Genomic DNA, 24,897 nt, shown 5'->3' on the forward strand with positions numbered 1-24,897 from the left:
TGCATGCAAACTTCTTTGAAGAACATTTTATCCTTTAGATACTTTCATATTTACTCACTTCCAATTAACATATTTCAGACACAGAAAGAATTAATTAAGACATGTAACCAATGTTAGAAGCACCTTTTTGGGAGTTTTCTTGGTAGTCAATTCCAATGTAAACTGTAACCACTCTGTACATCACCTTGATAATAAAATTAAATTTAAAAAAGTAGTCAGTCCAAAGATTCAGCTAAATTAAGAAGATAGAAGTCATGCCTGTTGGTGTATACTTATAATCCCAGCTACTCAGAAGGCAGAGGTAGGAGGATCTTGAGTTGAAGGCCAGTCCAGACAAATGTAGCAGTGAAATCCCATCCCAGAAACAAAATGACTAGGGTTGCACAATCCCCCTGGCTTCCATCCCCAGAAACCAATGCTCTCCCCACAAAGGAAAAAGAAGGGGAGGAAAAGAAAAGAAAAGAGGAAGAGGAGGAGGCAGCAGAGGAGGAGGAGGAAGTGGAGCAGGAGGAAGAGGAAGCAGAGGAGGCATCAGCGCCTTCCACATGGCTATTCCTTTATATATATAACTACTTTGGTGACCTGTTTTGGTATACATATCTGTGGTCAGCATAACACACTCTAGTCTACTCATTTGCAAGGACTGGAAGGTCTGTCAATGACAAGTGACTTTCTCCAAAAGCTAAAGAGAAGGGCAGCAACATGAAGGTGTGACTAACATTTAATTGGATCAGTATTTACTGAATACTTTCCTGTGTCAAGTTCTTTGTTCTACAGTTGTAAATGGTCAGTATGTAATGGTGTATGGTGAGCCTTGAACTTCTGGAGCTCAGATCCTAGTTAAAGATAGAGAGAGAAAAACAGACCAAGATAAAACAGTGTGCAAGGAGACTAATCAGCAGCATTTCAAAGGAATGTTCAACTGAAATGAAAGGCCAGAGAAGTTTCTTATTATCCTACAAAGGACTGGAAGCCCTAACGTACCAAGAAGGACTGTTTACAAAGACCCGAAGGCATTACATTAAGCAAGCTTCCAGGCTGACCTCTGCCAATATGGCACTTAGAAACTTAGGCGTTGAAGATACGGAGAAAATGAATGATTCAGTAAACAATTAGCTCTCAAAATGTGAATTAAATTTTAACTCACAATAATCAAATTAGGTAGCTCAATGAGTTTGTCCTTTAAAAATGTGTCTGTTGGAACAAAATAACATCTCTCTTAATGTCTTTTCTAGTGGTTCTTATACCTAGAATGTCAGATATAAATAAAATCATCCTAAAATTTGAGTCGAGTATGTCTCCCAATATTTTATCTTACCTATATATTTTTTATCTTACCTAAATCTGGATAATAAAAAACTTGCTAAATAAATAAAACATTCACTCAGAATTTTTTTTAAAAAACCATTCGCACTTATAAAGTACTAGAGAAATTTTGCTGTATGCTTGGCATACCAACACATCACATTTCTAAATCATACATTTTTGCAGAATGACATTCTCCAACCTCTAAACCCACCTTCTATTATATCATAGTATTATTTTCCCACTGTGTCACCTCCCTAAAACCATGTGGAATAATACCTGCTCCACATGCTCCTGTCACCCATGGCTCTGTTCTGATTACAACTTGTATAGAGTCACATTGAGCAGTGCCAGCATCCATCCCCTGTCCTACCTGCCCAACTGTTTGCTCTGCTTCTGACCTGTGCTCTTCCCAGGCTCCCTCTCAGCTCCAGCAGACCAAGATGATCCTTTGAAATATCATCATTCCTCTGTTCAAAACCACTTCAAGTGGACATAAATAATTTATACCACCAGGAATCTATCTATACCGCTTTTGTTATTATAGAAATACCACAGACTTAATGGCTTAAATAAAACTTGTTCATTATCTCACAATGTGTGCAAGTCACAAATTTTGCACAAAGTGACTGGATTATCTGCTTAAGGATCTCAAGAGGCTAAACACAAGCTATTGATGAGACGATCTTTATTGGAGAAGATGTTCTAAAACTGGATTTTAACAATAACTGCTTATCTTGGCAAATTTACTAAAAATCATTGACCTATTTGAAATGGATAGATTTTACTAAACCTATCACTAAATTATTTGAAATGCTTTGCCCTTTCATGTAAATTTAAAGTAAAGCAAACCTCTACACAATTTTTATTCCACATGCCCCAACCTGATCTCTTTCCTACAGCTAGCTCACTTACTTTGTTTCCCCTTTAGCCTATTGCTGCAAGACAGACCTATTATTGTCACTTGTCAACTCCAGGCAGATTACTGCCTTTTATGTTTCCAATATGTGCCACCAAGCCAGCACTCTAAGTGTAATTAGCATTGCTTTGACTCTAGCTCTCTTTGGAATTAGTTTTAGATCAGCCTGGTCTTTACCATGACATGAACATATTGAAGACATTTAGTACTCTTCTTTTACCTTTTTGCTATCTGGCAGGACAAGGGAATGCATAATGTTAATGATTAGATTGTAAGAACCAATACAACCAAACACTGTGGTAAAAAGAGCAGGCAAAAGACATTTTTCAAAACAGGACTACTCCACCATCAGCCTCCAGCTGATGTGTAGCATCACTGGATGCTACACAGCACAGGAATGTAAGAGCTAGCCACAGGAAGAATGCAGGAATGACAACCACACTGAAAAGGAGTTGTCCCTGCAGTCACTTTTGTTCCCCTGTATACTAATAGTTTTGCTGTATTTCAGTTATTCTGTAACAGATTTTCAGTGGAATTTTCAAAATAATGCCAACATCAACCAACCTACACCTAAAGTAGAAACAAAACCACAAAAACAAAAATAGCAACAAAAAAATCTTAAGTATTTCCACTTTTTAACTAACTTGTTTTGTTTATGTATTTTTTATTGAAAAGATACTATGCAGAGGGGTTACAGTTACATGAGTAAGGTATTGAGTACACTTCCTATCCAGCATTGTTACCCCCTCCTTTGTTTTCCCCCAGGATCCCTTCCCTTCCTACCTCCCCAACTCCTCTCTCCCTCTTCCCCCAAGTTGTAAAGTTCATTTTCAACATACTGCCCTGTACATCTCATTGTTATAATAGGTCAACCTGTACCCTTGTTTCAGCATTTTGTTATTTGCCTTCCCTTCCCCAAATTAGAAAAATGTATATACAGGATGCAGGGCACCAGAATCAAATACAGTCACAACAGGGGGTTATATCATGGAGAAAGAACATATAAAACAAACAAAAAAATTTCATTACATTATAAACAACAGCGACAAAGAAAAAAAACCTCTTGTGTCCCTATCCTGGGGTTCATTTCGCTTAGCACCATCTTATTTGATCATATATACATAGCTTTTGAACTTTTCTGCTTGTCTGGTAAGATTATCCTAGATGTATACTAGTTATTGCAAATAAGGGAAACCAGAGGACCTATGTTTCTTTGGGTCTGGCTTACTTCACTTAATATAATTTTTTCCAAGTCTTTCCATTTCCTAACAAATGGGGCAGTGTCATTCTTTCTGATAAAGACATAGAATTCATATATATATATATATATATATATATATATATACACACATACATATATATATATGTATGTATGTATCACATTTCCTTGATCCATTCCATCTACTGAGGGACATCTGGTCTTGTTTGTGATCCTTTGGGTAAATGCCCAAAAGTGGGACCGCTGGGTCACAGGAGGGTTCTATGTGGAGTCTTTTGAGGACCCTCCATACTGCTTTCTAGAGTGGTTGAACAAGTTTACACTCACACCAACAGTGCAGTAGGGTTCCCTTTTGGCCACATCCCCTCTAGCATCCTGTTGTTAATATTTTTTTTTTTTGGTCGGTCATGGGGCTTGAACTCTGGGCCTGGGTGCTGTCCCTATGCTCTTCAGCTCAAGGTGAGCGCTCTACCGCTTGAGCCACAGTGCCACTTCTGGTTTTCTAGTGGTTTATTGGAGATAAGAGTTTCACAGACTTTCCTGCCTTGGCTGGCTTTGAACCACGATCCTCAGATCTCAGCCTCCTGAGTAGCTAGGATTACAAGGCGTGAGCCATCCGCACCCAGCTTATATTTCTTGATTATAGCCATTCTAACTGGGGTGAGATAGAATCTCAATGTTGTTTTGATTTGCATTTCTTTTATGGCTAGGGAAGTTGAGCATTTCTTCATGCGTCTATTGGCATTCTTATTTCCTCTTCCGAGAAGTCTCTTAAGTCTTTAGTCCAGGAGGTTGTTTCTTTCAGGATTTGTTGTTGGGGGATTTAATTTTTTGAGTTCTAAGTATATTTTAGGTATTAGACCCTTGTTTGTTGTATGGCCAGTGAAGATCTTCTCCCCATCTGTGGGCTTTCTATTGATCTTGCTAGCCATGTCCTTTGCCATACAAACCCATTTGTCCAATCTTTCTTTGATTTGTTGTGTTTCTGGGTCTTTACTAAGCTTGTCTTGTTTTAAATGACAAAAATTCTACTTGTAATTCTCAATGAGTTCCACAGAGGCTACAGCCAGGATCAAGAGATTCTCTTTCCTTACCAGAGCCAAATCTCATATATGCCCCCACAATAGAACTGGAGTGTACCACAGAAAGCTGCTGTATACTTTCTCAATAAGACCCTACAAGTGGCTCAAGCGGTAGAGCACTCACCTTGAGCTGAAGAGCGCAGGGACAGCGCCCAAGCCCAGAGTTTAAGCCCCACTACCGACCAAAAAAATAAAAGACCCTACAATGACCTAGACTGAGTGGGACAAAACTCTTTTTCCAAAAAGAGGAAGGTAAGGAGGGAAAGAGTCAGATTGCTATTAATCAGATTCATTGATATTCAGAGATCAGAAATAAGTCCAATATGCCAATTTCAGTCCTCAGGAAGGTAATTAATCTACCCTTCTAAATTGGTCTGCTGTTAATGACCGCTCCATGTTATTGTTGTGGGTTTGTTATTTTGTTTTGTTTTGTTTTTTAGTTTTCCCAGTGTTGAGGATTGAATGTAAGGAGTTGTCTACCATTGAGTTATACACTCAATACACCACACACACACACACACACACACACACATATACATACATACATACACACACACACACACACACACACACATTTTCTTTTTTAATGAGTACCTGAGTACTTTAGGTAGAAAAGATAAAGATATTTCTGCCTTCTATTTATTACATATTCTGTTAGCTGAGCTTTCACAGGCATCTGTAATATACTCTAGGTGACCTTGTTTTGGGGTTATAGGCAGCATAGTATATGATACTTAGGAATACACTGACAGGCATATGACAAGCATGCTCAAATTTGACATTTACTAGATTCCTAGGTCTCAGTAACATGCTCAAGTCCACACAAGTAATAGGTGACATGGAAGGGATCTGAACCAAGACAACCTAACTCTAGGACTAGTGAACCCATTTCCTCCTGAGGGCCCCTCTCTTAGCATTACTTCAGTTCTTCCATTGCCACCATGGCTGTTATCCTCCTCCCTTTTCTTTCTGAGTACAATCAGAGAACCACAAAAGACAGTAATTACAATTTCTTAATTTACTGAGTCTCAAATTCTGAAAAGTCATACTCAGCAAACACCATCCAATAAACAGCTACATATTTATTTATTCATTCTTCTACTGCTATTCCAGTTAAGTGAGGATGGAAAGGTCATAAACCTTGTTTTACACAATGGCAAACTCAGATAAAAATTAAGTCTCCTGGCATCACTTGGTGACTGAGAGGCAGACAGAAGTGATGGCAGTTGATGCTATATACCCAGACAGATCACTCATCTTAAAAATATTTAAGCTTCCCAAATGAAAATAGGGAGGACTGTTTCTAGTCATCTGATCCACCTGGAGAAAAATAAGGCCACGCTGGCATACGAAGCACACTGGAATAAATAAGGTATTAAGACATGAGTAAGGGCCCATCATAAAGAGTTCCCACGTGGGGTCTGCAGTCAGCATAATAACCATGGTGCTTCTCTCCACTCTGCATTCAAGCTGGGTAATTCAGTAAAACCTTAAAAGTGACAAATGAATGTGAAAAAGAGCTGACAATTCTCTAAGAAGTGAGAAAGGGCCAAAAGAACCTAGTAAAGTGCAGTGACAGCTGGAAAGGAGAGTGGAGAACAAGAAATGGCTTACATTTCTACTTCTTGTATTAAAAAAGACAACAGAAATGACTGAGATGATGATAAAAGAAAATAAGATCAGGTAAATTGTTTCTTAATTACATAGTTAATATTCTAAAATCTGACCAAAACTAAAACAAATGCTTTTCAAATATGCCACTGATAGCTGCCACCCAACTCCTATTGTATCATTCATGACCAAATTACTTTTATCCATTTCAAAACGCATTTTCAAAAAGACTTCCTAAAGATTCTATCAAACCTTTAGAAAGACCAGAAAATTTCCAGACTTTCAGTGTATTTTTTAAAAAATGATGTTATACATACAAATGCCAAAATTACACTGAAATCAACCTCTTATAATTAATAAATTACCTGTCAAATCCCATAAAAACAGATGGTCACTTGGAGACAAGAGATGATGTTATCATTCTGTTCTGCACAGCTGTTCAGCTAGGAAAAGGCCATTTCCTTTTCCATAACACACAATAAACCTTGTCTAAGTTTTCTAGACTTATGCATAAAAATGAAAATTTCATGCAGTCGCTTCTGTTACACATCTGGTTATTGTAGAATCTTTAATAGCAAAACACATCATTATAATAAATAAAAACTAAAATTGGTCTGTCTCTATTTTTTCTTAAATATCTTGCCACTTCTAAGTTCTCTATTACAAAAACCTTAAAGAACACAGTGTTCTAAACTGAGGTACTCTGTTATGCTATTTAACACAATTAAGATTAGTGAATTTCTATCTGTAAGAAATTACACATAGCAAATTGAATATCTAATGCCATAACTTAACTGTTCCTTCCTGTTATACCTTTCAAGAAGGTATCTTAGTAATTTTATCAGAAATCCAACACATGAAACAATAAGTCAACACAACATTAGTGTCACATATCCAAAATGAGATTTTGATTTGTTAGTCTCCAACACATTACTTACATTACTATATATCATGTGAAGATGAAGACATTTGGCACCTAAGAACAGTTAGGAAATAACCAACACAAAGAGCAGGCCTGTATTTATGCTCAGAGCTCTCTTGGTTCCATATTTTTGGCAAAAGACATGAAACTTGAAAGTTAGATATATGGCTACTTTTTTTACACTATTTGTCAGGAGTACCAATGTTTAAGTCTTCAAAATGACCATGGAAACTTATGGGGGATAATATATGACAAGACGATTCATTTAATATTGGCAAAATGATTAACATATGAACTTTATTCTTTGAATAAAATAGTGAATTCTATGAGGAAGTTTTAGTATCTCTCCACTGTTTAAATTTTTAATGGTTCTCACTGGAACAAAATCCCAACTATTTTCATGCCTTCCAAGAACCTGCCAATTTCTACAGTCTCAATTCTTCTTACTCTTGGACCACTAGCCCTTAGCCTCCATAGTCGCCTTCCTGTCCCGTGAAGCACTAAGCTCACTGCCCAGGCCTTCAGCTGCCTGCAGTATTTTCCTCAGACCAACATCCATTCCTATTTCATGCCATATTGCCATTCCCATAGTCATAACCCAGCACCAGTCCCACCCTACTTTCCACCACTATCTCACCATTCTTTTAATTGCCGCATAGCACTGTCAGCTTAGGGCATCATGTCATAACTTCTACATACCTTAGTCTCTGTCACCTCTCACTAGACTCCAAAGCCCCTCCCAAGATTTGCCTTATATCAGTGACATTCTCTAGTATCAAGTACCCATACCTAATAAATACATACAGAACGAAGGAACTAACTTGGTTTTACAATAAACTAGCTAATAATGTCCTTTGGCTTCCTTATACCTCACTACTGGCCCTATAATCAGACTTAATCATGGGATGGAGTAAGACATCCTCAAAGCCAAACAGATTTCCTAAGCATGTCCTACCATGCATATCCCCACAAGGTCTGCACAAAATGCTTCCATGTAGGCCTCTTGTCAAGAACTGGCTCTCCAAGGGATAAGGGGAGGCTATCTGCAGAAAAGGAAAGGAAAGTAGTTTCAAAACTCAGGTGAGATGCCTCATAAAACAGGAGTAGGCTGAGAGTGAAAAGAGAAGTGCGCAGGGAAAGGTAGGTAATCCTTATGTTGTATGTGCCAGGAGTGTGCAATTCAAAGCAGGCTTCTAAGTTGCTTCAGTTGTGATATAGTTTAGTGTACTATGTAGACTGTTAGCTTCATTTATATATAAAACTTTGGGACTGGAAAGGTGGCTCAGTGGTAGAGCGCTCATCTTGCATGCTTAAGGCCCTGGGTTCGATTCCTCAGCACCACATAAGCAGAAAAAAAAGCCGGAAGTGGCACTGTGGCTCAAGTGGTAGAGTGCTAGCCTTAAGCTAACGAGCTGAGCGACAGCGCCCAGGCCCAGAGTTCAGGCCCCATGACCCGACACCTCCAAAAAAAATAAATAAAAATAAAACTTTGTATTTTGTACACGGTAGTACTTGAGCTTCTATTTGTACTTCTGCCCCAGGTCCTACAGTGTTAGAGAACCCAGCTACTACTGTTGACACTTTGATCAAATCCCACAAGTTTACTGAGTATTCTTCATTATTTGGAAACGAGGAAAATAATTTCTCTTCTATCCACACTTCATATTATGCATACACCAAATGAGATGGCAAAACCAGTAAGGAGTATGACTCAAAGATATTTCTATTGTGTTCTTTGCCACATACCTCCCTATGTGTTCCAGCAAATGAGGGCCATGACAGTTTCTATAACTAATCTTAAAGCAGCTGTGACTGTGGAGAAACTTTTAAATTTCATTGGGTGTTTTCATACTGTTGAGTTTTTTTAAGTTATTTCTCTATTCTAGAAAGTTTCACATCCTTTACTACAAAAAAAAAAAAGACATTACATTGCTAAGATTTTAGACACTTAAGAGAAAAACCTCTTACCCTCCCTCTCTCCCTTTCCTGCCTCCCTCCTTTTTGCAGTGCTGAAGACTGAACTGAGAACCTACAGCTTGCTAGGCAAACACTATATTACTAAGTTATATTCTGAGCCATGAACTTCCTTGAAAAAAAAAGAAAGAAAAAAAACTTCTAGAATTATTTATAGTTGTAGAAGTTTATCAACTGAAAAAAAATGCCTGTTGTACTATTCAGCCCATTAAATACATACCTGTTTCCCATGAAAAGTGCATAATATACACCAGTGCTGAGCATTTATTGATCTTTAATCAGTTGCTGGAAAGAACAGAACAAGAAGTATACCTATGGGGCTGTTTTAGATCTCCCAGGCTGTCTGTCCAGAAGCCTTTTATACCATCCTAGAGAAAGGCTGATGCCAGAGGTTTAATAAATCAAAAGTACAAAAACAATATACAAAGAAGCTAAGGCACGTAGAAAGTCAAATATATAAAGCAGAGTAGAAAGTGAAGTGGCCAAGGGTGTAGTAATACAGAAAACAGACTCTGAACAATAAGGACAAAAGGAAACCAAATGAGATTTTAATGAACCCAGATTCCAAAATAACTGCATTTCAGATGACCAAATCTTTTTTCATGATGCATTACATTTAACAAGTAGGGTACAGTAATTCTAGTCAAAAATGTTCAGATCATCAAAAAAATGAACAATAAAAATCTATAGTAAATTGCCCTTCAGAGTTCATCATGACATAGAATTCTCATTTCTCTACATAACCAAATACTTCCTCCCTGCTTCTCAGACCTAAAAATCAAGAACATACAGCAGGAAATCTACTCTATCTGTAAATAATAACAGCAATAAAAATAAAGCAGCTAACATTGAGTCTTAAATGTTGATCAATTCACCATTGCTCAAGAACTGATCTAATTGTGTTAGCACAATGAGCTATGACAATATAACAAAACCATTCACAGCAACTCTGTGATGAAAGAAGTATCACTAACAACTGATGTAGCTAAGGCACAGAAGCAACTTCCCTGAGATCTCAGGCTAGAAAATGAGAAGGCAAGGGTTTAGCTGGCAGTCCAGTTGTTACCTCCACAGAGGTAAGTGGCAGAGTGAAAAGCAGTCAGTCAGCCTGACAGGATTAGTATGCGTTCATTACCAGCTCATACAAGGGGGCAGATACAAGAGGTACAAAAGTGAAACTAACACAAATCTAGGCTGGGAAACTCATTGTTCTGGTAGAAAAGGAAGAAAACTTACTGATAAGACCTCAGAGAGAGTAGCTTCATATTCCATCTCTCTAAGGAGATCTCCTCACACTATCTTGAAATTGTTATCCAGTTCAGAAAGGAAAAAAAAAATTGAACTCCAGTATTCAGTCACAAGAGTGTTCAGTGGTATTATCCACTTACGCGCAGGTATTAAATCAGTATTAATTCAACCACAAATAATTTGGGGAATATGTTTGTGGCAAACAGGTCTTTCATGTTAGTCGAAGCATCAACTACACTAATAGGAAAAGAACCTATAATATCTAATCATAATCATATGTAGCTATTATCCCAAAAAGGATTTAAAAACATATTAAGTCACAGCAAATCCAGACCTTCCTTTCCATCACACTATGTACACACATTGTTACCAAAATGCTGTATAGAAAACTCACAATATAAATACAAAATGTAAAGCTTAATGGATTCAGCCCTTTGGCAAATCAGAATAAATAAATAATACAGCTTTTCCAGAATCTAGGGTTCTCCCCCATCAGCACAAAAGTAAACTACTATGTGGCAAGCAAGGGAGCCAATCCAGGCTATTCAGGAAGTTTACTATTTTTCTGTTAAAATTTGTTACATGATGGGTCTAGATCCATATACAGCAACCTGCATATTCATTCCACATATTTTTATGAAGTTGCAAAGAGAAATACCACATTGATATATCTATAATATAAAATATTACTTATTCTGGCTTATTATCATATTCTTGCAATAATGCTTAAAAGTTACTATTATATTCTATAGGTTATTTAGATCATCATACTCAACAAATAGTATTGTCATTTGCTCTAATGCATCTTCGATGTCTTTGTTTATGCACCATATCCCAAACATCAAGTCTCATGAGTTTTCTGTCCAAAACACATTCCAAAGCTGTCACTTGTGGGCAACCTTGTCACCCAAATTCCTTTCTCTAACACTGATCACTGTTAAGAGCCTAGCTCATCCCCACTTGGCCTACAGCTCCAAACAATCCACAACATGGTGTCTTACTCATCCTGGTTGCCTGAGACTTTTTTGGTTTTAATACTCCAAGTCTCACATCCCATGAAATTCCTCGTTTTTTGGGCAACTCAAGACAGTTGATCACCAAAGACTTTGGAGGAACTACACAATGGACAAGGTCAGGTCATTACTCGGGGTCAAATGAATCACTGTCCCAAATCCATCTGTTTTCCCTGGATACCCACTCTTTGCCATGTGAAGGTATAGTTCTTCTCAATAGAATCTCTAGTCCTTGACTTGGGGCTCCACCAACAGATGCTTACAATTAGGTTTGGATTTTAACCATTTCCCTAATAAAGAACGTACCCCAAGCTTGACTGCTGCTTCTTGAGAAGGAAAAGATCTATATCCAACTTTCAGCTTACAACCAAGCCCACCAAAGCCAATGTAGACCTATCTTGTGTGCAAGCCTCGGAGCAGGGACATCTGAATTTGTTATCTAACATTGTTAAACCAATATCTAATTGATAAGGGGTTTTATCAAAACCTTTCAATACCTCCCCATTTCACTTACAATAAAAAAAATTTACTAGCTCATTTATGATCTAGAAACTCCATATCTCTCAGACCTTACTATACTGCTTTCCTCAGATTTTTAGACTCCCCAAATTCCACTCTAGTTCTCAAACTGGTAAGTTGTTTTCAATTTAGGATGTTGGCCCCTCCTGCCACCTCTGCCTGAAAGTCATTTCTGCCATTTCTCCTCAAGACTGGCTCCTTCTTACCTTTATAATCACTTAAGAGATGACTTCCTAAAGTGCTACATGAATGACTATGAAATGTATTTATTTCTCTAGGATATATCTCAAATCCAGGAAACTTTTGCTGATTTAATTATACTTAATATTCTCACTAATTTCTAATATTCAAAAATGCTTTATGAAGGTGGGCATGATGGTGCATACTTGTAATCCTAAAACTCAAGTTTCAAGCCAGTCTACATGGGAAGTTTCAGCCAACTTTAGACTTTATAGTGAAACATACCTTCAAAACAAAAACACAAACAAAAAAATAAAAAAATCTGGATTTGGTTGCTGGAAATCAATTGAGTGATACTCAACTGGTCAGAAGATATTGTAACCTGGTTTCCTTCTGATCTGAACTATGAACTTGTTTATAGTTTTAGTTTAGGTTTTAGTTTTGTCTGAACTTTTTAATCACTTGTAGTTTTACATTTAAAAGCTCTAATGAGAAAAATGGTATCTGGACCTATTTTTATAGTAACTACAGAGAACTATGACAGACTTTTAGTTTTATCAATCTTTCCAGATAAAATAATCCCTTGGTATTATATGTCAACATTATCACCATCCCCTTAAAAAAGAAAAGGCAGGGGTGGAGATGGCTTGCTCAAAATCCAAGGAAGTTAAGCAAATCAGAGCCCACTGGATTGGTATGAAACTGCATGCCTTTTTCCACAAAAGTTAAAACAGAGACAGTAACAGCATCTCTCTTTTTTTTATTATTATTGTGAAAATACTGTACAGAGGGGTTACAATTACATGGGCAAGATAATGAGTACATTTCTAATCAACTATTGTAGCCTCCTCCTTTGTTTCCCCTTCCCATCATCCCCCTGCCCCCCCACCCTATCCTCCTCCCCCCTTGATGTTAGGGAAATGAACCCTTAGATATGTATTCAAATGTTTTTTTTCTTTCATGCAATTGTTTCTAACACATTTATAAGATTATTTCTTTGCTGCTTTGTATGTCCTTCCTCCACAGTATAACCCCTGCTTTCACTGTATTTTTGATGTCAGTATAATTTGTGGAGGGGAAGGGCAAAAACAAATCATACGGATACAGGTGGACCCATTGCAACAACGAGATGTACAAGTTGTTATGTCGAAAATGAACTTTACAGCATCTCTCTTGATCACACTAGCTAGCAGCCAATTGGAAAACTTTAGTTATCCACCTTCTTCAGATACTTCAATGTCACAAAAAATTCCTTTAAACTCCAACCACTATGAAGTGTACAGGTACTGAATTGTAATGTGTTTCTATATTGAGTATATCTTTGTAATACGAAACACAACAGACCCAGTTTCTTGTTCAGCTAATGGGTGCTGCTTACAGAATTCATGGCAGGAGATGGATGCTAGCACACAGCCAATAAATACTTGATGAATGTATGAATTAATTAAAGTCTTGTCTTTCATTAAAATGCATCTTCTGCTTAAAATGGGAAGAAAATGGGTAAAACAGATGAGTTTGTCTTTTAAGATATAAACATTACAGTCAGGAAAAAACTAATTCATTTTATAAATGTGCTCACTAAGTTCTGGGCATAAGAATGAAGTGCATATGGCATATACATGCATAAATCACATGAGAATAATATGTATGTATCATATACATGTGTATAAACATGAGACTGATGTGTATACAAAAGTTCAATATTTTTATGTATATAAAACATGCTATGTGTACACATCATTCTCATGTTTGGCTGGTGAATAACCAACCTCCTGTTGAACTCTTTCTTAATGAGAATCCATAAATTTCCTGACCTACAAAGGCAAGGCGTACTTTTGAGTTTATTCATAGCATGACATGAGGAGTTATCCATAGATCTGTCTCCTATGTAAGGCAAAACTTTTCGCTATCCTTAACAAAAGTAACAAGCTTTAGCTACAAGTAGTAAAATGAAAACTGATGCCTTCTCTGTCCAAAGTAAATATTACCAATTTCTTCAACTATTTGAAAATTACCATTATCATAAAACCCAAAAGAATGAGAAAAGAAGGTCAATATTTTTATTCTAGAGCCAGACAAAATCTGTTCCTTATAGGAATTAGTTCAATGATAAATCAAAACAGAAATATAGTTTTCACCTCTTCCAGGAAGATACTCTGACCTCCTACCCAGCATCCACAGGGAAATAGCCCTCTATTGCCCATAACCTGCTCTACCTTTGTCTTTCTTATATTCCCATATACTTATTACCAGTCACTATTTTAGGAGTACCAATAATTTTCTTTATTGTGGTTACAAATAGTTATTTTGTTTTCTATTATTATTGTTATTAAGTAGTTGTACAAAAGAGTTGTTACAATTCCATAAGTCAAATGTGAGTAGACACTCCTTGGTCAATTGTTGCTAAACTCAACCAGAAATAGCATGACAGGATATAGGAGCTGAAGAATTCAGAAAAACACATAGAAAGAGAGAAACAGCAGGGACCAGGGGGCCCAGGGCTCATCAGCTCCTGAGCCCCAAGTTTCCACAAGCAAGCTTATTTATTAGGTTTTGTAGGGAAGGTTACCATGGGTATATGCAGAAAACAAGGCATCTAAACTGTTATTTCAATCACAGAAACAATACAGAGTTTATGTAAATAAATGGCTTCCTTATGTTTTGAGAGTAAAGACTGCAACCTAGGCATAATTCAAACATGTGTTCCACTTTATCTAGCTTACAAGGTCCAGCTCTCAGCCCTTCCAGCACTAAGGAAGGGGACGGCATTCCAGCCCCTTAACCCTCTCCAGAGCTGGCTACTTTAACCTTTCCAAGGCCTTTCTCAGTGTTCCTAATACTGTCGAGGCAGTGTTCCAACCTCTCAACCCATCGTTTTGAGCCTTGCCATAGTTTCCGTATTATCCCCTCTTATGTAATAAACAGAATACTCAATACTCTGATAAGGATGGAAAATTATCTAACATCATAGAATATTAATATTTTTCAGGAGAAGCAGGAATAAAAATGTCACTGAAATGAGCATATTCGGGGCACCTTTCAACTAAAATGAGCACACAGCCAAACATCTTACAACTCAGAATAACTCAAGAGCAGAGCTCATCAATGTAAACAGAACAAAAAGCATCTACAGACCAAGATACCTTTGTTAACAACAACCAGATAAAACTCAAAGGGACTCTGATGGAAGGTAAAGCTGCTTTTGTCTAAGAGGATTCATTTCTGGAAATACCCAGCCTTACTAACAGCACCACACTTTGGCCAAGGTTGTTGTGTGGTATTAGACATGAAGAACAGCCTGAGAAAAACCCTGACCTAAACAAATCTAACCACAAAGGGGATGGCAGGTACAACTCCCATCAGGATTCCCTCAGGTCCTACCAATAGCAGAGGGCTGCTGTTGCTTTAGTATGGCATTCCTCCTTAAAACAAGCTAAATACCATGACTCATGGCATTAAAGAAATTCCACTTAGTATGCACATCAGAGAAGTCACTTGTGGCAACTCTAAACCTAAATGGAGAGATCCTTGGTAATTTGTTTGCTTATTGGTATCCCATTCAATAATTTTTCCCATTATACATATCCCATCAGTTTCCTTTTCCCCATACTAAAGTGTTTGGTTTATTCACTCAAACCAAATAAAAGAGAGGAAAATACTAATTGAAGTAGGCTGTTTACCCGTTGTCTTCCAAAGGTAGACAAAGCAATATAATTCTTTTAAACCTTCTAAATGTATTTCTTAACAATTTTGTAGATAACCTAAAAACCTCAAGTTGAGACTTAGTACTATTTAGAAATATCTGTTAAACACTGCCAATGTCTATAACAACTGCCTTATGGAATAATATGCCTTAGGGAATAATGTAGTATCTTAAAAACATAATTTCTTAGGTAATACTTATTCTATTACAATGTAAATAAAGTATGATTTTCATTTTCTTTCAAAACCTGCAACTTTTCACTTCATATTCCATTTATATTAACCAGTAGAATATGAGTATAACTCATTATAATCAGACAAGCTGTATAATAAATATAGTTTAACACATGTGTTAATAAAAGGCATTGAATTTTTTTATTTTTATCAGCTATTGTTGTTTTTAATAATTGCTATTATTATATACCTTTCATGAAAGCTCAAAACATTGGTTTAGTTCAGTCTAAAAAAAGAAGAAAAATAAGGAGGGAAATTTCATTCTTATGAACCATGTGAAATGTTTCTCTGTTTTACTTACCCAAATCACTTTGAAGTTTTTTTGTTTTTGTTTTTTAAACTGGTCCTCGGGCTTGAACTCTGGGCCTGAGTGCTGTCCCTGAGCTCCTTTTGCTCAAGGCGAGTGTCTCTACCACTTAAGCCACAGTACCACTTGTGGCTTGAGTAGTTATTTGGAGATAAGAGTCTCATGGGGGCTGGGAAGGTGGCTCAGTGGTAGAGCGCTTGCCTTACATACATGAGGCCCTGGGTTCGATTCCTCAGCACCACATAAGCAAAAAGAAAAAAGCCGGAAGTGGTGCTGTGGCTCAAGTGGTAGAGCACTAGCCTTGAGCTGAAGAGCTGAGGGACAGTGCCCAGGCCCAGAGTTCAGGCCCCACGACCGGACCCAAAAAAAAAAAAGTCTCATGGACTTTCCTACCCTGGCTGGCTTCAAACAGTGATCCTCAGGTCTCAGCCTCCTGAGTAACTAGGATTATAGGCGTGAGTTACTGGTGCCCTGCTGAAGTATATTCCCGATTTTAAGGTCAACTGAATCTTGGTTTGCGGTAATCAATCATGGGGAAGCAGGGCAAGTACTATTCAGACTAAATAGTACGTGCTCATTTTTTGTTTGTCAGTCATGGGCCCAGGCTAAACTCTGGGCCTGGGCGCTGTCCCTCAGCTCTTCAGCTCAAGGCTCCGCCCTACACTTGAGCCACAGTGCCACTTCCAACATTTTCCTGCTTATGTGGTGCTAAGGAATCGAACCCAGGGCTTCAAGCATGTGAGGCAAGCACTCTACCACTGAGCCAACTTCCCAGTCCATACATGTTCATTTTAATCCTTGATGCAACACAGAATATTTTTGTGTTTTGTACTTTACCATATTTTCCAAGATTAAAATAATGAGCTTATTCCTGTGATGGAAAAGATTTTAGCCACTTAAGGGTTCCTTTAAAAAGCCAACGTATCCACTGAGGGGCCATAAGGAGCTAGCTCCTATACCACTTAACCTAGGCAAATTCATTCTGTACTTTCAACTCCCATGTACCCTGTGACATGGAGAAATACCAATCTATAAAATGAAGTGAGTCAAAGACCCTAGAGAAAATAATTCACAGAAAAGCCTAGGGAAGTAAAACCAACATAAAGTCCTTGTTCATTTATTATAAACTCTGTGTGTGTGCATACACGCAAGTGTGTGTCTGTGTATGCATGCATGCACAACATGTATGCACTGCCGATCCTGGGACTTAAGACTCAGGGGCTTGACACAGTCCCTTAGCTTTTGTGTACAAGGTTAGTGCTCTATTACTTGAGCCACAGGTCTACTTCTGGCTTAATTTGGTGAATAATTGGGGATAATAGTCTCACAGACTTTCCTTTGGCTTTGAATCATGCTCCTCAGATCTCAGCCTCCTGAGTAGCTAAGACTATAAGCATGAGCCACAGGTGCCTGGCTTGCAATACACTTTTAACAAGTTCATACATAACTCCATCAATGACCCAATCATGACCACATAGAAAACTAGTGATAAATCAGAACCAGTCCTTTAAAAAAAAGCCTTTGCCTTTGGTTTAAATAAGGGTTACCTGTGATAACACTTATCAAATTCTTGGCAAGATCCCAGGTACAAGACTAAGGCCCAGAGGTTAAATGCCAGCATTCTTATTTTTATTGCTTCCAATATAAGAAGAATTGACCTTTCCTGAAGTTGAAGCACTTGCAAAGCAGTTACCTCTGGTTTTTAAGGAAACTAAAGGAAGCCAAGTGTGCACTCCCCTAAATCCTGTCTGCCACAAAGTGCCTTGATCTGGCCCCTTCCTCTGTAGTTCTCCTACAGCTTCTATTCAGTTAAAACCACCAGGCAATTAATGAAAAGATATTCTAGCTTGGAGAAATTCTAAGAGAAGCCCATTTATATTTGCAGACCCAGTTTTTTAAAAAAAAATTATATAAAAGAATTTCTTTGCAAAGTTATAACAAGTAGGAAATGTTATTAAGGGCCACAACCTGTTGAATAAAATTTGAATCATTATATTTCAGTTCAAGTACTTTATCTTTTGTGTGTGTGTGCATGTGTGTGTGTGTGTGTGTGTGTGTGTGTGTGTGTGTGTGTGTGTGTGTGTGTGTGTGTGTGTGTGTGTGTGTGTGCCTGTACTAGGGTTTGAACACAAGGCTTCTGACTGAACTTGCTTCTCTCTACTACCTTTTTGTTTGTTTTTTTGGTTGTAGGGCTTGAAGTCTGGGCTTGGGCACTGTCCCTGTGCTCTTCAGCTCAAGGCGAGTGCTCTACTACTTGAGCCACAGAGCTACTTTCAGTTTTCTGGTGGTTAATTGGAGATAAGAGTCTCATGGACATTCCTGCACAGGCTGGCTTTGAACTGCAATCCTCAGATCTCAGCCTCCAGAATACCTAGGATTACAGGCATGAGCCACCAGTACCTAGAAGCACTCTACTACTTGAGCCATACCTCCACCTTGGTTTTTTCTTGGCTAACTGGAGATGTAGAGTTGTGAACTTATCTCCCCGGACTGGCTGTTTATATCACAGACCTTCATGTCTCAACCTCCCAAGCAGCTAGGATTACAGGTAGCCTCAGTTACACGGCCCCAGTACTCTTTTAAGAGCATTTCGAATTAAATATTATTATGGGGGGAGGAGGGGGGAGGAGACTGGGAAGGGATGTGAAGGGTAAACAAAGGAGGAGGCTGCAATGCTTGGTAAGAAATGTATGCATTATCCTGCCCATGTAATTGTAACCCCTCTGTACAGTATGTTCACAAATAAAATAAAATTAAATTAAAAAAATATATTATTACGTAAAAGTTTTCTGGGAAATAACAGTATGCACAGCATGGCACACTTCATATGTCTTAAGACCTTTGATAAGCCAGACATCAGTGGCTCACACCTGTAATCCTAGCTACTCAGGAGACTGAGATCTAAGGATTGTGATTCAAAGCCAGCCTGGGCAGAAAAATCCTATGAGACTTTTATCTCTAATTAACCAGTAGAAAACCAGAAATGGTGCTGTGGCTCAAAGTGATAAAGCACTAACCATGAGTGAAAAAAAACTCAGACAGTGCCCAGTCCCTGAGTTCAAGCCCCACAACTGACAAAAAGAAAAGAAGAAAGAAAGAAAAAAAAAAGACCCATGATGAGTATTTTATTTGGATGAATCAGAGCTCCTAGCAAGAAGTAGCAGAAATTAAATGGACCTGAAACAAGCATGAACTAAATCACAAAAATGAAACTGGGAAGCTCACAAAATCACCAAGTAAGCTCAGGATGAAACCAAAGGGGCAAACAGTAGCAGGAAAGTAGGCACTGCTTAAAGGTCAGAAGGAGCACAAATGCCATCACCCAAAACATCTGCGTATTATTAATTCCATATTCAAATAAATGTGTAGCTGATATGCTGGTAAAATGAAGGTCTATTTCATAGACACCAAAGGGTACCTTGCCTATCATTTAAGACAAAAATGATCATCATCTCCACACAAAGATCCTTTTGCAAGATACTATAACGTAATAGGATATGACAAAGCCACAACAGTCAAAGAACTGTCAGTACATTTAATTGCCTGCAGCACTAATAGTACAAGCCAATCAGCCGTCAACAGGTAGCAGGGCCCTTTGTACATAAAGTACAATTCCTAATGGTAATTCAACAGGGTTTAGGATGTGATTATATAAACTGAAAAGAATGTTACTGATGAATGGAAACATGTAGCTGAATGCAATCCAAAGCTAGCCAAATTCAGTAAAAGCTCCTTATCTCCATTTTAGGATGTATGTCATTAGCTCACAAAAGATTAATTTCTCCATTCATATTTTAATTCTCTTTCTCAGAAAAAAATAAAATTGTGGAATTTTTGAAATACTTTTTCTTGCTTAATTAAATGTTGTTTCCTGTCAACAGGAAGAGAATAATTTGCAAGCTGTAAATGATTTTTAGATTTTTGCAATTATTATTTCTAAAAACAGGTAGTAGTCTAAGTTAAGTGTCATCTGTGTTTATTTATATGCAAATGGTCTTTAAGAAAGGCATTTTAGAATAAATGTGGTGGTTCACGACTGTAATGCCAGCTACTCTGGAGCAGGAGTTCAGGAGGATCTCCATTAAAGATCAGTTCAGAGTTGGGTGCTACTGGCTCACATCTGTAATTCTAACCAATGAGGAGGCTGAGATCTGAGGATCGCAATTCAAAGCCAGCCCAGACAGGAAAGTCCATGAGACTCTTATCTCCAATTAACTACCAGAAAACTGGAGGTGGTGCTGTGGCTCAAAGTGGTAAAGCACTTGAACTAATCTTACATTAATCTATAAAGTGAAGTGAAAAGCACTTGAATGAAAAAGCTCAGGAATAGTACCCAGGACTGGAAAAAAAGCAAAATCAGTTCAGAAAAAGTTAGTGAGAACTTATGTCTTGCTGTCTCAAACAAGGTGTAGAATGCTTCTAATCCTCAAACAAAGTATAAGGTCTGCCAATGTCAACTAATGGAAAAAGTGTGAAACCTTATCTAAAAAGTAACTAAAGCAAAAAAGGTGGAGGTATGACACCAGAAACTGAATACTTGCCTACCAAATTCAAGGTCCTGAGTTTAAATCCTAGTACCACCATTTTTGTGTGTGAAAGAAATAGTCCTTTGAAATTACAGAAACACAATCCTACATTAATCTGTTAAAAAAAAAAAAAAACAGATTAGTCCTCCACACAGTAGGTCTTCTGTAATTATGTTGATTATGTTTATAAGAGGAAAAACTAATTAATAAGCTTTCTAAAGACAAATGCATGTAAAGGAAACAAGCTCATTTTTTTTTTCCTTTTTTTTTTTGGGGGGGGGGGGGGGGGGGTCCGGTCATAGGGCCTGAACTCTGGGACTGGGCGCTGTCCCTCAGCTCTTCAGCTCAAGGCTAGCACTCTACCACTTGAGCCACAGCACCACTTCCGGCTTTTTCTTTTTGCTTATGTGGTGCTGAGGAATCGAACCCAGGGCCTCAGGCATGCAAGGCAAGGGCTCTACCACTGAGCCACCTTCCCAGACCCAACAAGCGCATTCTTAAAGCATTCTCTAAAAGGTAGCTCCATAAACTGTTGCAGAAGTAAATACAGTACACATGTTAAAATCTTAATTCACCAGACCAAATTTACTCCCAATCAGATATGTCCATTTTTTTGTGTAAGGAAATAAGGATCTCACACAATACTGTAGCATGAATTGTTTCAGAAACAAAAGCCTTTACTACTCATTTTAAATAAATGTTCAAATTAACAAGCTTTCCATAGTTACATAGGAAAAGGTTCTATTGCCCCAAGAGATACAACAAAAAGAATCACTGAGAAAATATCTACAAATTACAGCTTCTATAAATTTTATCTTAAAGCCTGACATAACTAGTTTTAATCAAATCTAATTTTATTAATATGCATTTTCCATCTTAAAAATGCTGACACACATAAAACCATCTCCTAAGAATATCCTCATCAAGTTAGCAAAGAAGAAATTACACGGGGTTGTTTTAAATCTAATCTGGTTGGGTTCAAATCCAATCTTTGTTAATTAGTACCTTTACAAGCTTGGCAACTTTTGTTTAACTGTATCTTGCCTGCTTCCTTGCTTATAAAGCAACAATGCCACACTACAATGCCAGGACTTGATAACTAACTGAATACAATGAGAGGAGAGGAATTATAGACAATCAAGAGCCATCTATGCAGCATAAAGAAATGGAGAGAAAGGGTAATAAAGAGTTGGGGCAACCAAGAGAGGACAAGTTACATTTGGGCCAGGAGAGCCAGAGACACAAACAGACAATGGACAATCAGAAATGTGGGTTAAGACCCAAGACAGAAGATAATCCACAGAGATTACACTAGAAATTATTGGTATGGCTAACATCAACACTTATTTTCAATATATTTTATAAAATGTTTAGTTCAAGGAGCTGGGAAGGTGGCTCAGTGGTAGAGCACTTGCCTTGCATGCATGAGGCCCTGGGTTCGATTCCCCAGCACCACATAAGCAAAAAGAAAAAAAGCTGGAAGTGGCGCTGTGGCTCAAGTGGTAGAGCACTAGCCTTCAGCTGAAGAGCTGAGGGACAGCGCTCAGGCCCAGAGTTCAGGCCCCACAACTGGACCCCCCCCAAAAAAAATGTTTAGTTCAAAATACATCCAGATATAAAAACTTAAAAAGAAAATCACATTTATAAACCTTTTAACTCTCCTAACATTAGTGACAGAATACTACTTATCATATGTCTCTCATCTGTCTGAAAATTTAAAAGATGAAAGTAATAAACCATCTGAATTAGAGCCCAATGATGATGATTATGGGGATGATGATGATAAAATCCTATGTAACATTCTACATGTTAGAAATATTAACATTCTATATAATTCCCCTCTGATAATACCATAATTTTAAGGCAAAGATCACATCTTCAGGAAAATCAAAAAAATATGAGTTTCCAGCTTTACTTTTCATCTCAAATCTATCTGGTGAAACTCCTTTTGTGCCTTGGTTTTTAATCAATCTTGCAGTGACAAGAACATAAACACTATGAAATTGTGCCAGACTTTCCTAGCTTTGCTCTCTTTAGGCGATCTCACTAAATGATGCATGCACTTCCTTCTACATTTACTATTAACTTATTTCACTTTCAACTAAATTGGAATGGGTAGCTTCTCCTTGTCCACTGCTATAAATTTCTTCTAAGATCGAAACTATTCAACAACAACAGAAGCCATAAGAGATCTACAAATGGAGTACAAGAAAGATAAGTCATTCACCAAGTGAGCTGCCTGGAATACTTCTGGGCATTCCTTCTGGCTCTAAGCAGGCTCCCACGGGGCCTTGGCTGACCTTGCCTCCTAGAACATCACAAGTGTGCACAGGTGAAAGAGGACAGAACAGAGTGTACATTTAAGCTGCATCCTTCCTTCTCCCTTTCTCACCAACTTGTACTTTCTCATTCCTTTCATCATTCTCAATTCTTCCTTTTAGTTTGAATTGAAATCACTCAAAGCCAAACTTAGCTTTCATGAAAGAGTATGCCATTATTAAATTTGTTTTACTTAAACTTATTTCATGATCATTTTCCCCTTCCATGTTTCAACCCCAGTCTGTACACACTGCTAATTCCCCAAGAGCAAAACCTGTCTTAAAAGCATGGTAGATGGTCACCAAACATAAAGTGCTGCCTAGATTCTTTTATAACACATCCACGATAAGGAAAGCAATTCAGGAAGTCCAAATCTTGGTGAAAATCTGAATGACACAAAATCTCAGCTCAGCTCTGCCTAAGTAGTGCTCCTAACAATACCCTACCTTCCAGAACACCCACAAAAATTCTAATGCTTCAGTATGTGTAGCAAAACAAAGAAGACAATGAAGATTGAAAAGAACTTGAAATCTACATTTCTTCATTCTGATAGATCAATCTCCCTTTCCCACAACTACAGGAGTATTAAATAAAAAAATCCTTTCCTGTGAAGTTTTCATAGGAAACACCACCCTTTTACTAGGCCTAGTACCACGTTCACTGAAGAGCAATCCTCCAGGACTAAGTCTAAGGCTTTTGCACCATAAAAACTAATTTTGACTGTTTTTGAGAAATGGGAAGGGAGAGAAAAGAAATTAGAACATTGAACTATAGAGCCTACCTCTATCTTACACATATAAATTTGAACAGAGTAGAGGTTCATCTTTGTTTTTGGCATGAAACAACTACTCCCCAAGTTTGGACACAGAGGATGCATATTCAACTCTTAAGTGTTCAGATCTGCATGGTCCAAGACAGTGGTCACCTGCCACATTTGGCTACTGAGCAACTGGAATGGGACAAGTGAGAAAACAGCCAAATGCAAAAGAGGCTGGAAACATGGCTCAGGTGACAGAACACCTGCCTAGGAAGCACAGGCTGAGTTCAATCCCCAGTACTAAAAATAAATAAATAATAAAAAGATTAGGACAAAAAATAATATTGGTGATTTCTTAGTATTAGTTATGTGATGAATGACATTATTTGGATATATTAGAATAATTACAATTTATTGAAGTTTATATAAACTATTTCCCTTTGCTCTTCTAACTGTACCTACAGAGATTTTAAAATTCTCCTGTGGCTCACATCTGAACAGTGGTAATCCAGACTAACAATAAGAGAATGTATAATGCAAACACATGGAACAGTAACTAAAAAATTCAGCCAAAAGCAGGACCTGATTGTCAAGGCTTCCATTTGTATCTGAGTAGAATGAATAGATTTTCTACCACCACAATGAATGGGTGCTTCAAAAATTCCCAACAGGACTGGGAGAGCCACAGAATTACCTTTGATCTCTAGATTAGGAACAGAGGCTGAGAAAGGGGAAAACACTCATTTAAATTAGAGCTGGTAATGGGAAGGCCAAACTAGGCCAGAGTCAGATAAACTCTAAAAGCATGAATGAGTAAACTCTCCTTACTCTCCCTCCAGTCTCTCAGAGGAACTCTTTCCAGGTTCTAACAGGCTTATAGAAGAAGACCTTATTCTTTATAAACCCAACCTTCTGACCTATTTATCCTAGCCACTAAATCACAGCTGAGAGAAGAGGATGCAAGAGAGATAGAAATCTCAGAGCAATTATCAGAGGGACATCCCCAAAAGTTACCTACTTCAGGTATAAAGAATCAAATTTTTGCTTTAGCAATTCATGC

The 24,897-nt window shown here is 37.8% G+C and overlaps 1 protein-coding gene across 1 annotated transcript in view; it reads right to left on the bottom strand.

The window, feature by feature from the left end:
* Suclg2 (succinate-CoA ligase GDP-forming subunit beta) overlaps positions 1-24,897 on the bottom strand; it is a 247,512-nt gene that overhangs the window by 166,801 nt on the left and 55,814 nt on the right. The gene's annotated exons all lie outside the window — the stretch shown is intronic.

The sequence above is a fragment of the Dipodomys spectabilis genome, unplaced genomic scaffold (genome assembly GCF_019054845.1).
Source record: "Dipodomys spectabilis isolate Male_0828 unplaced genomic scaffold, ASM1905484v1 ptg000054l, whole genome shotgun sequence".
Classification (NCBI taxonomy): Eukaryota; Metazoa; Chordata; class Mammalia; order Rodentia; family Heteromyidae; genus Dipodomys; species Dipodomys spectabilis.